Source organism: Crocodylus porosus, unplaced genomic scaffold (genome assembly GCF_001723895.1).
Source record: "Crocodylus porosus isolate Cpor-Errol unplaced genomic scaffold, CroPor_comp1, whole genome shotgun sequence".
Taxonomy (NCBI): domain Eukaryota; kingdom Metazoa; phylum Chordata; order Crocodylia; family Crocodylidae; genus Crocodylus; species Crocodylus porosus.
Window position 1 is genome coordinate 76,111,464 of NW_017728918.1, and position 11,440 is coordinate 76,122,903.

At 38.9% G+C, this 11,440-nt stretch overlaps 1 long non-coding RNA gene across 1 annotated transcript in view; it reads left to right on the top strand.

Moving 5' to 3' along the window:
- The first annotated feature begins 4,582 nt into the window (after window positions 1–4,582).
- The window catches only part of LOC109312233, a 12,213-nt gene continuing 5,355 nt past the window's right edge, over window positions 4,583–11,440 (top strand). Inside the window, exons 1-2 of the long non-coding RNA XR_002101763.1 lie at window positions 4,583–4,654; window positions 6,653–6,657. This is a non-coding gene — a long non-coding RNA (uncharacterized LOC109312233). The remainder of the gene's footprint in view (window positions 4,655–6,652; window positions 6,658–11,440) is intronic.

Sequence of the window (11,440 nt, forward strand, 5' to 3'; positions counted from 1 at the left end):
CAGGCTGGACATAAGGAAGAATTTCTTTACTGTCCAAGCCCCCAAGGTCTGGAACAGTCTGCCATCGGAGGTGGTTCAAGCACCCACATTGAACACCTTTAAGAGCAAATTGGATGCTTATCTTGCTGGGATCCTATGATCCCAGCTGACTTCCTGCCCCTTGGGTGGGGGCTGGACTCAGTGATCTTCCAAGGTCCCTTCCAGCCCTAATGTCTATGAAATCTATGAACTCCAAGGTTGGCTTATAGATCCTGCAATTCTGCAGCACCTTATAAGCAAAACATGCAGCATAAAAACTAAATATCATTTAGTATTAATGCTCTCTGTAATTTGTAAACCATACTGAGATATTTTGGAGTGTCACATCATATTTAAGTACATATAATACCTTGTTATATGTCATTTATATAATAGCTAATGGATATGGAAAATTGGGAAGAAAGGTTTAAATGAATAGCCTGCTTACTTAATGGAGAAATATACACATAAAAACCAGACATATCATTACTGACTTACTCATTTTTTGTCTTCTGAGATAACTCCAAGGTGTGATATCTTGTTCATCTCTGCTTTAAAAACCATCTCTATTATTATCACTTACAGATTTAGCAATCTCAGGTAAAATACAGCTGCTGAAATGACATGCTATTCTTAGTTCTAAAAGAGTACAATCCTTGTTATAGCAGGACTCTCATACTGCCACAGTTGCCCTCCCTATTTCTGCTTATCAAATTCATACCCTAACTTGAAACATTAGTTTTCAAGTCTGTCTGCAAGTACCAGATTGGTAGCAGCAACAGCAATAAGGACAATGCAAAAGAACTTTAAGGTCTGAGTCTTCAGCTGGGAATGGGGTGAGACTATTAATAGTCATATGCAATGAATGCTGTGGTACTTCTCTGATTTCCGCACAGTTTTGTACAGTGTTATCATTCCATGATCACTCCATGGCATGTCTTCTTCAAATTGCAGATAAGAAAGGCTCTAAACTCCAAACCAAATACTAAATACAAACACAGAAAGTTCAAAGTCTTAGTGTTTTATCTAGAACAATAGATATATGTCGATATACCAAAACTAACAGAGGTGGCATTGGGTCTGGTCCTCAATTTGCAACCACAGATACCATATTGAAGACATCTCTGACTATAGCACAGAACCATGAGCTTCTCTCAGGCTACCACAGGTCCGGTCCACACAGCCAGTTACATGCTACCCTCCTCTAGGTATGTTCTTCCTTCTAAAGGTTGCAATTCTTGTAAGACACCACAATTGTAAGATAATTCTTACATGATTCTTGTAAGACACCACAAAACAGCAAGAAGCAAACCCAAACAACTGCTTTTTATTTTATTGAGTTAATTTTATTTAAAAAACACCAAACATATCCAGGCAGTGGAAGCCTTCTCATCCTCTGAACAGATTATCATATGCAATGTCAGATATCAAACAAAGGATAAGCACATCAGGTAAAGAGGTTGTTTAAAATGAAACTAGCTAGTGCTCCTTTACTCTTTCCAGTTGATCATTATGATATTTTGTAACTTATATTTAATTAAAACAGAAACAAGAGTAACTAAACTAGCATCTGAGCCCCAGCATATCCTACAATGTAGTGGCATATGCTTATGAATATCTGAATAGATTATCATTGACTGATTAGAGATGTTTCTCTTGCTCTGTTGCAATCCTCCAATGAGCAGTGAGCCTTACTAGAATCAGTGGAGTTCTGCCCATGAGCAAAGGCCTGCCTATCTATTACAAGCCTAGTCTCCAAACAATTAGTGTAACTAGGTTGGGGGGTGGGGTAGGGCACCAGGCCTGGGCACCCAATTGTAGAGGGGGGAGGATTGCAAAAATAGCAGCCACCACCATGACTGCTCTCCTGGGTGTTCCACCACCCCCGGCAGCCTGACTATGGCTGCTGTCCTGTATCCCACTGCCACCACGCAAGATACAGAACTGCCCAGTTATATCTCGGCTTCTGACCCGATTAATTAAGAGCATGGTTTGGGTCTTCATTTTCTACCACTATGAAACTACTGAAGGGTTCTAGTTCTGTCTTCATTTAAATGTCAAATAAGTGAATGCCAAAGATCTCTGCTGTACAAGATTATTGCTAACTCTTTCACTGATCCAAAAACAAAACAAAAAAGTATTTTCTGGCCATTTCTTTTGTATCTTGCGATTCCTTTTACAATTGGTTGCACACACCACAATAAACATAAGTTTTGACTTTCAAAAAAAAATCTGGGTTTTTTTTTCTTCCCCCTCTCTGTATTTGTCCAATTGCCATAATTTCCTGGCAGAAAAAAATGGGGCTATATTTGACTAAGATACTGTTTTCATTACTTGGCTCATTAGGAAGATAAATATAGATCATAAATTCTATACTGTTCTACCCTTCTCTAGTCCATTTTAGTTTCTTATCCACACCTATCACTGTGGTATCTGAATGACATGACAGGACTCTAATCTATCACATGTATTTCATTCTCTATCCTTATTCTTATGGCTTGTTTTTGAGCTTCTGTGGATACAAAAAAGAATAGCTTGTAGCCCTATTAAGTAGTCTCTAATAAGATCCTGGCCTAAATTCATGAAACCCATGCCTAAAAATTGCAATTTAGCATGCTGTCTAAATTAGGCAAAGGCCATGAAATGTTGTGGGTGATTGTGAACCCTTGTCATCCCCTGACGTATGAGTAGGGACCTACATAAATCTCAGTAAGACAAAGGGATTTTTGCAATGTCACAGTGCAGAAGGACTTTTGCTCACAATGTGCAGAGACGATTTTGCAGACTTTTTGTGGCAAGCCCTCCCCCTGCTGCTGATTGGCTGAAGGATCCTTGCAGCCCTGCCCCTTGCTTCTGATCGACTGAAAGGCAAAAACCGTGGCATAATTAAACAGCAAAGTCTGCAGAAATATCAAATAAATTACCTCAGTTATAAATCTAAGTATTAAATGTACATCTAATTTAAATATAATATAATATTAATTTATACACAATATGAATTGTAACTAATATCATCACAATTTATTATTAGCATGCTACAAAAAGTTTAGTATAATAAATAATGCTAACCTTGGTAGAAACAGTTCATGTTAGCTGTTAAATGCTAGCATGCAGCATCCACCGGCAGATGCAGCTGACATCCTTGGTCTCTACAGTATGAACACTTGTCCATACACCGAAGTCACATATTCTGCATCCATGGAATGGTAAGGCAATGTTTTGCCAAGTTGTAGAGATGTGGAAACTGATCAGAAACAGACTCCCAAAACACAGTCATAGTCAAAAGCATATGGCACACTTTGACAAAGTTAATGTAAGCAGTGCATTTCTTCATCTTGCTGCCATCCAGGGATTTATTTCAGTAGCAGAGGGTCAAAAGGCACTTTATTGGACTAAAAAATGTGAACAGCACTAAAAAAAAAGGAGGCAGCCAGTGGTTTAAACTATGGTAGCAGCTGATGGTTAGAAAATAGTATTTACAAGTTTGATTTGGGGAATTGGCTTGTTGGTAAAGTAGATATGTATTAGAACAGTGGTCCAGGGCAATGGCAAGGGGTAAGTCATTTCTAAAAGCCTGTTTGTGAAAGTTTCCTCAAGGCCCACTGTGTCCGACAGGCAAGCAGCAAGCAGATACACAGGCTGGGAAACTGAAGACATGTTCCACACTGTTCCATAACATGCAATAAGGTGGCACCAGGTCACAGTGCTCAAGTGCAAAGCCAGTTTTGGCGAAACAGACCAAATTAGGAGGATACCAGTAAAGCCCATATTAGGATGTGTGCATGTGATGGACTTGTGAAACAAATGAATATGCTGATAGGACAGAATGTGGACAGTATGATGACAACAGAGACTAATGTCTGAGGGTTTGGGTTTGGTATGCCCAGAACAAGGTACCTGGGTCATAAATCCAGCAGTTGTGACTGAACCTACCTGAACTGATGCTAGTTTTCACATTGACAGTTTGAAAGTTGTTGTGCTGCCATGTCGTCAACCCAGCTTATCAAATCCATCAGCTTGTGTGTTTGGTGGATCAAAGCCTGCCAACTTTCAAACCACATTAGCAGCTCCGTGAACCAGATCGCATGTTCAACCACAAACTTAATTTGATCTTCAGTGTCACACTGTCTTAAGAGATCACACAGTTTAAGCATGCACCATGTGCCAGGTCTGATTTCAAGCTCCTTGCACACATATTGCTGGTAGTACTTCATACTCTTTGTGTGGTAATGAACTGCATTAAACCACAAATTCCACCTTGCAAGCATTGGTTCAGGTGGAAGTGACAGAGTCACATGTAGATCCCCACTTTGATGGACTCCCTGTATCAAACCTTACACCCTGGACAATGTTTGAACGCTTTTTAAAAAGAGGAAACCAGGTTATCCATATCAGGAAAATATGCACACAAGAGGTCACTTACTAAAGAAAAGATGTGTGCATTGCAGGTGTTGGGCATCATTCCATGGAGCACATCAGAGAAAGCTTTACATATATACATTGCATTATCAAAAAGAAAAGCTGAGATCTTGTTAAATTCTAAGCCATAGTATACAACAGCCTCCACTGCTGTTTGTGCCACAGTAGAAAAATTGACAGGTGCAAGGTGAAGTGGCTCTGTTTGAAAAATAGGCAGGTGACTGTCCATCCAGCTCCCAGGTTCAAATAAAATGTTCAGAACACAGTTATCTTGGGCATCTGTGGCTTCATCTGTTACAATCCAGGTTGATTCATATTCTGCCAATGTAGATTTTGTAGACTGAACTTATGAAGCAATTGCTCCTGATAGATAATCTTGGCAAAGTTTGTTCACACATGGGAAACTGCCAGCATTTGGCACATGTCTGTTCAAGTAGTCCCTTAATTTAGGGTTATCGATTTTCTCCAGAGGAATGTTGGCAGCCATGAATGCCTCCACTAGCGGGAATAGCCTCTTTTCTTGTCAAACCATTTTCAGTGGCTCTTTTAAAGATTGAGGACACAGTCGCTTGTTTGTTGCTCTGACCTTCAGCCTCTGCAGCAGCCTTTCACTTTATATGCAATTCCGACTCTAAATGCCGATTAATACAGTTTTTCCTCAACACATCCAGTCACATTGTACAATGAACAAAACAATTCACCACCATCTGCATGCAGGTTTCCCACAGGGAACTGCCTTGCATGATCCTGAGCTGAAATGTATTTAGCTTTCTTGGATTTCTTTTCACTCATCTTCAGACTGCAGCATTGCATATGGTTTCTTAAAAGATGGCACCAAAACTCTTCTGCTTTCCTGACTGGTGCCTTCACTGAGTCTACATCACCAGCTTAGCCTCTCAGGTCTCTCTCAAACCATGTGCTCTAGGGCTGCAGAGATTTCTGCACTCTCTTTGTATTTGGGGGGGGAGGGGCAATGCCACACCTGGTATATTCACAGAAAATGTCATTTTTCATGGTGATCACAGAAAATGCCATTTTTTGTGGTTTCCACAATAGTCACAGAACCATGATTTAAGTAGGTCCCTAATCATATGAGGTGTTGTGTCTTAATGAAGCAACAGTCTGCTGAAACAGAGTGATCGAACTCTTCCATATGTTGGCATCAAGCTGGAACGCTATGAAACTCGGCCAGACTGTGACTAGCTGAGTGGGATAAACCTAGGAAAGTGTTAAGAAAGCAAGAGAGTGATACCTTTCTAGATTTTCACATCAGTGTAGATGTTCAAGTGTCTAAGAAGACTAGGTCAGCTCTCCTACAAATACTGTAGACTTTAGTTGATTACAAACAAATAATCAGTATTAGCTTCAATTCTGATTTCTACTATTAGGTATATGAACTAAAGGTAGGTCCCCTTTTTTGGCATATGCTTCCTTTACAGTCCTAAATGACCTCTGTTCATTTTCATACCACAGCTATTAAAGATGTAAAAAAATTGGGTATTTCATGTTGTGCATATTTAAACTGAACTGCTTTAGGCCAGTGGCAGGATTGAACATTTGGTCAATCTTGTCATACCCAGAAACAAAGACTTCAAATATAGTAAACTGAATAACATTAATAATTGTTACAGCTTGTAACATTAAGAGGCAAAATGTAAAATTCACTGCATGTACTATACTAAGTACAAAAAACTCCATATCATCATAACATGGGTAGCATATTTACAGCTCTGAAAGGCAATTTTCCTAGTACGATACTTTGCTGACTCCTTTCAAACATTATTTCTTCAGACTGAGATGGCGAAAATATTACAAGGTACTCACTGCAATTTTAGGTTGCCTGTATTGGGTAACAGCTTTACATTACATTGTCTGAAACTGCAGCCCTAGAATAAACAATGGATATAAAGGATAAAGGAGCTGCCAGTAATAAACCAAAGTCCTGCTGGAATACAGAGATCAAGCAACGTGACCAAATTAAATAACACAAAATAATCACTTAGGGCTGCCAACAGATTGGGAATCCCCAGTGGCTGTTTCCTCAGCTTTTCAGTACAGGCCAACAGATGGGGAAAAGATAAAGAGAACAGGTTTGCTTTCTGTGCCAGCTGAATAATTTCCCTTTCTGTTCATGCATTTTGGCTTGTCTGTGACTTATAGCTCTCTTGACGATTAGGGATTTCTGTGAAGCAGAACCTCACAGGAGCAACAGAAGGTCATGTATATTTTTGCTGCTACAGCCACCTGCTAACTTGCCACCTACCCAGCCTGTTTACTAGTGATTTGGGTGAATCTGTTCCTCTAAACCAGAAGCAGCGGGGGGGGAGAAGAAAAGAGAAGAAAGAGAAGGTAAGGAAAAGGAATAGCTAAAAAGAACAATAGAAGAAAAGAAAGAAAAAGAAATGTTAAATTAAAATTCTTTTTGTATAGGCCTTGTCTGGACTCTGCCATAGACCTCCCGGGATTCAAGATATTCTTACAATACAAGCTACAGCAGCAAGTGCAGTGCAATGTAAATATACCCAACCTACTTTAAACCACTGGGCTTGGGTACTGGTAGCAACCTAGCCTCAGGAGAATGAAGCTCAGCACAAGGGACTTTACCCTGATTCTTGGGCAGGTTTTCAAATCTACCCAAGCTCTGTGCTGCTACAGACAGATGAAGACCGGTAGCTATGCTATCTGGTTTAAAGCTAATTTTACAGCTAACTTGGATACATCTATGCTGCACTGCAGTCAGCACAATACCCTCAAACTCCAGTTTCCCAAGAGAAGCTGTGTATGGTTAGGTCCTGGGAGACAAATAGGAGCAGCTTCTCCTGACAGCACTCCTGGCTGAGTCACTGGTACAAACAGGCATCTCAGGAGAGTATATAAAGGGCGAAGATTCTTCACAGCATTATCCACTCAGCCAGCCTTGCAGCTGGGAAGAAGAAAGATGATGGCCAGGCTTGCAAACATAGGAAGCTGAATGATGCGTTATGGATTGTGCTGGAGTGTAAATGGAAAGGACAGGAGACAGAAGCAGGATGTTGCTTATAATTTCTGAAGAACTATAACTATGGAAAACAGTCTCAGTCAATGGTGTCAATGGTTTATTTTTTGAAGGCTCTTGACAAGGACACAGGCTAGATAGTTATGTTCTCTGCAGGACTTTTGGCAAGGTGGGCAGAGTTTGCTGTGGTGCCTCACAGCACTCTAACTGCCCAAAATTCACAAGTGCAAATATCTCCAAAATACTGACATTTCTAGGTCAGGTTGTTGTTAAGATTTTACAGGAAACGTCACAAACCTTTTTGAAATAATGCAACATCTGATTTTTCTTATCATTCCACATCTGCAGATTAGCCTCTCTCAAGGTATCCTAAAAGCTTCCTCTCTACCAAAAAAACCTTTTCTGTAGGTAAGGTTCATACTGTCTACTTGAATTTCAGATGGAAAGAACTTTTTTAAAGAAATGTGTTGAGCTGGTATGAAAAAATTGTGAACTAAATATAGACATTGGATTTATGGCACATTATAACCTGCCTGCCATCCAACTATTTAATTGGTCTAATAAAAAATATCACATTTACCCAAAGGACCTTGTCTGCCTATGTCCTTAGGCCAAAGTGGCTATAACAAACACCCCCAGAGTTGAGAGGTACACTCATGGGAATTTTACCTTTGATTCCAGTGGGAGGAAATATAAAATCTAATTAAATAAGATTCCAGCAAGTCATCTTTCCAGTGGATATCTTCTATCAAGAAAGGATATTTATTGTTAATTCACATAATATAGTCTTAGTACTTTTAAATGTTTCTTCTTCAACAGGAAATCAGAATTTAAAATATTCTCTTTTATATCTTCCCACCTACACAGTCTTTAAGTTCTTAGTCTTTTTTGTTAATGCTATAATTCTTACTTCTGCTGACAAATCTACTGCATGACCTTAAGAGCAAGTACAACTTGGTTGTTATAATCCATGCTAATAATGAAGGCTGCTTTATGATGGGTGCTAATCCTGCTTGAAGAAGGATGAAGCTGTTTATAAGTTGTACTTTTTAAGTAATATTATTCATTTGAAATGTTTAGGAGGTTACACTCCAATTAGGTGTTTTACCATTACACCACTTGTATTTACCATGGGCAAAAACGTATACACGGGCATTTACTAAACAGCAACTAAGTCGCAGCAAAGCCATTACCCATTTCATCCTGTGGCAAACTACTTCTGTACCATAAATAAATTAATTTTCCTTTATTAAAGTGGACTAACACACATTACCACAAAGGTTTGTTTTAACAGTTGTTAAAAGGAGTTTACCTTTAAAAACAACACCATCACATTTTAATGGAATTCTTCACGATTTTATTTGTGAGGCAACCTTCAAAAGGCAAATTTATTTGTCTGCCAGTAACCAGTGTTTGTACATAAATAAAGGTTGTCATAAAGTTTCACACGGCAATTGGCAGATCATCTCCAAATCTAATTCTACAAGAAAGCAAGCAAACTGCAAATATGCAGTTCTATTCTATACAGGATAGAAATTCTTGTTGTTCTAACTTTACAGTATCCATTATTATTGTTAAAATAAATAAGCTCAAAAAGTCTACAGCAGAGCAACAGTCTCCATTTTCAAAGTTATTCTGCCTTGCTATAAATGATACCTAATGCTTCTCAAGAAATCAATATTCTTGTCTCATTTCCAGTATAAGAAACTTTTTTCTTTTACCATTCATAATAGAAACTTCCAAGATTATGTGAAATTAATTCAGACTTGATTTGGATTCTACTGGCTGATCACTATTGCCTTCACTCAAGAATGCAAATTTGCCTTGAGAAAAAAAAAAAATCACTCAAGCACAGTGGTAAAAGCTTCTTGTAGCTGCAAGCAAGAAATAATTAGTGTTTCTCAAGTTTAAACTGGGTAGTGGCAGTAGTAATAATGGCATCCTGACTTGCATGTAAAGTAGGAAAGTTCAGCTTGCACTGCAAAATAATAGCCAACAAACCTTAAGTACTTTCCAGTTAGAAAGAAATATGCAGTGACTTAATCTTTTTTGTTTCTATCAAGATATACTTGAAAATTATTGGTGCAGTTATCCAAACTAGTTAAAATGTAATCAAATATTAACAGTGGAAACAGAAATATTTCAAAAACAGAATGACATTAGTAAATAAAAGATGTGGGAAAAGGGCCCATTTGCTCATTTTTAGCAAATATCCAAATAAAATGTCCTAATATAATGTCCTAATAATGACTTGCTTGATGATGTCTTTTATTAGATCAACTGTATAGCTGGAGAAAATACTAGACAAGCTTTTGGGTATAAAAATGCCCTTTCCCAAATCTGAGAAAGAAATAGATGCAGGCTTAGCTTAATACCAGCTAGAATAATGTCTTGCCTTCAAGCCCCTTATGTCAATGAAAAAGGTTACCCAAGAATGGGAGTGGACATTAAAACCATGGAGTAAAGAGAAGTAATTCTAGACCAAATATGGTTGAACTACATTAACCTAATTATGTGAAGGCATTAAACCATTCAAAAATGAAAAACTAAAATTCAAAAGTGAAATTCTGCTTACAGTTACACTGATACAGAATCCAGAATAAGTCCACTGACATTATAAAGTCATTCCAGACTTACTCCAAAGCAGTATATGGTCTCTAACTATCAGTTTTTATAAGGACAAAGGTGTAGCACAAACAGCGCTGTCTAATACTCCCTCTAAAGAGAATAGGGTTCAGTATCCAACTCTATTTCTGAACTACATGGAGCCATGTCTATCTGCACAATCCAGTTTTTAAGTGTGAAGTACTTTGGACTCATTTGGCATCTTGACTAGATTCACAAGTAAACTAAATGGCAAAACAAGTGCACTGCATAGCAAAAATTCAAGGAGGAAATCTTGAAATAGTTTTATTCTCACCTAATTCTCAGCACACTGTATTTCTTTTTCATACTCACTTATAGTGGCATTTGGCACTCATTTCTACAGCTGTGGCAAAATGAGGATATGGGATATCGATATATAATACATTTACACTGGTATCATGTACATGGGAGTTTACTCTGGTTAAAATCACACTGATGTTGGAGCTGAAGCATGGCCAGTTGTTAGCTAGTGACACTGGAGTATAGCTCCTACAGTATGGAGCTATTAGGGTGCCCTGCCAATAGGCGTTGTCTGGACACTCACCTCAACCTGACTTGCAGCTTAGCCTCTCTAGTGTTTTCTGGGATAATCATATGATAGCTCAAGGTCTCCTTTTACAAGTCAGTTTCCAGACACAAAACAACAGCAAGGGTTCTCAGGCCATATCACACATCACGAAGCCATAACATGGAGAAACAAATAGATCAATATTCTCCATACACTGTTATATTGAACACCAGGATTGTCTTGTCAGTGTTTAAGATGCAGATTAACTATCTGTGCCAATATTGGAGCCACATCATTTGCACGCTTGGCCTGCAATGCAAGGTAGTTTTCTCTGGCTGAGGGAAGCAATGATAGAATCTCAGAGAAGATGCACGCTGAAGATGTCAGGCTTGCTTACTGCAGGTAGGTAGATCCTTGGGGAGGGCAAAGATATCTGTAAAACCAATGTAGTTGGTATGATTTTAGTCCAAATACACAGCATGCACCATTACAAACCATGCCTCACTAAGGAACGTGTGCACTCTTAACGTACACAGGTTTGGTGTGGGTGGGGATTTGGAACAGCAGGAAAAGGTTACAGCCAGACCCCAAAAATTTCTTCAAGGGGAAAAGGATGCTGTACAAATCAGGCCATGGACAGGGTGATGATTTACAACCACTTTGAATATTAGAGATATGGGACACATAGAATAACATTTGTGTGACAAAGGTTGTGAGAACTGGTTGCCTGTGATGCACTGTGCTGGGTCTCTGGAACTGCTATCTACTGTGAGGTCGAACGGTCACAAACTCCTGCAAGACCGTTTCAGGCTGGACATAAGGAAGAATTTCTTTACTGTCCGAGCCCCCAAGGT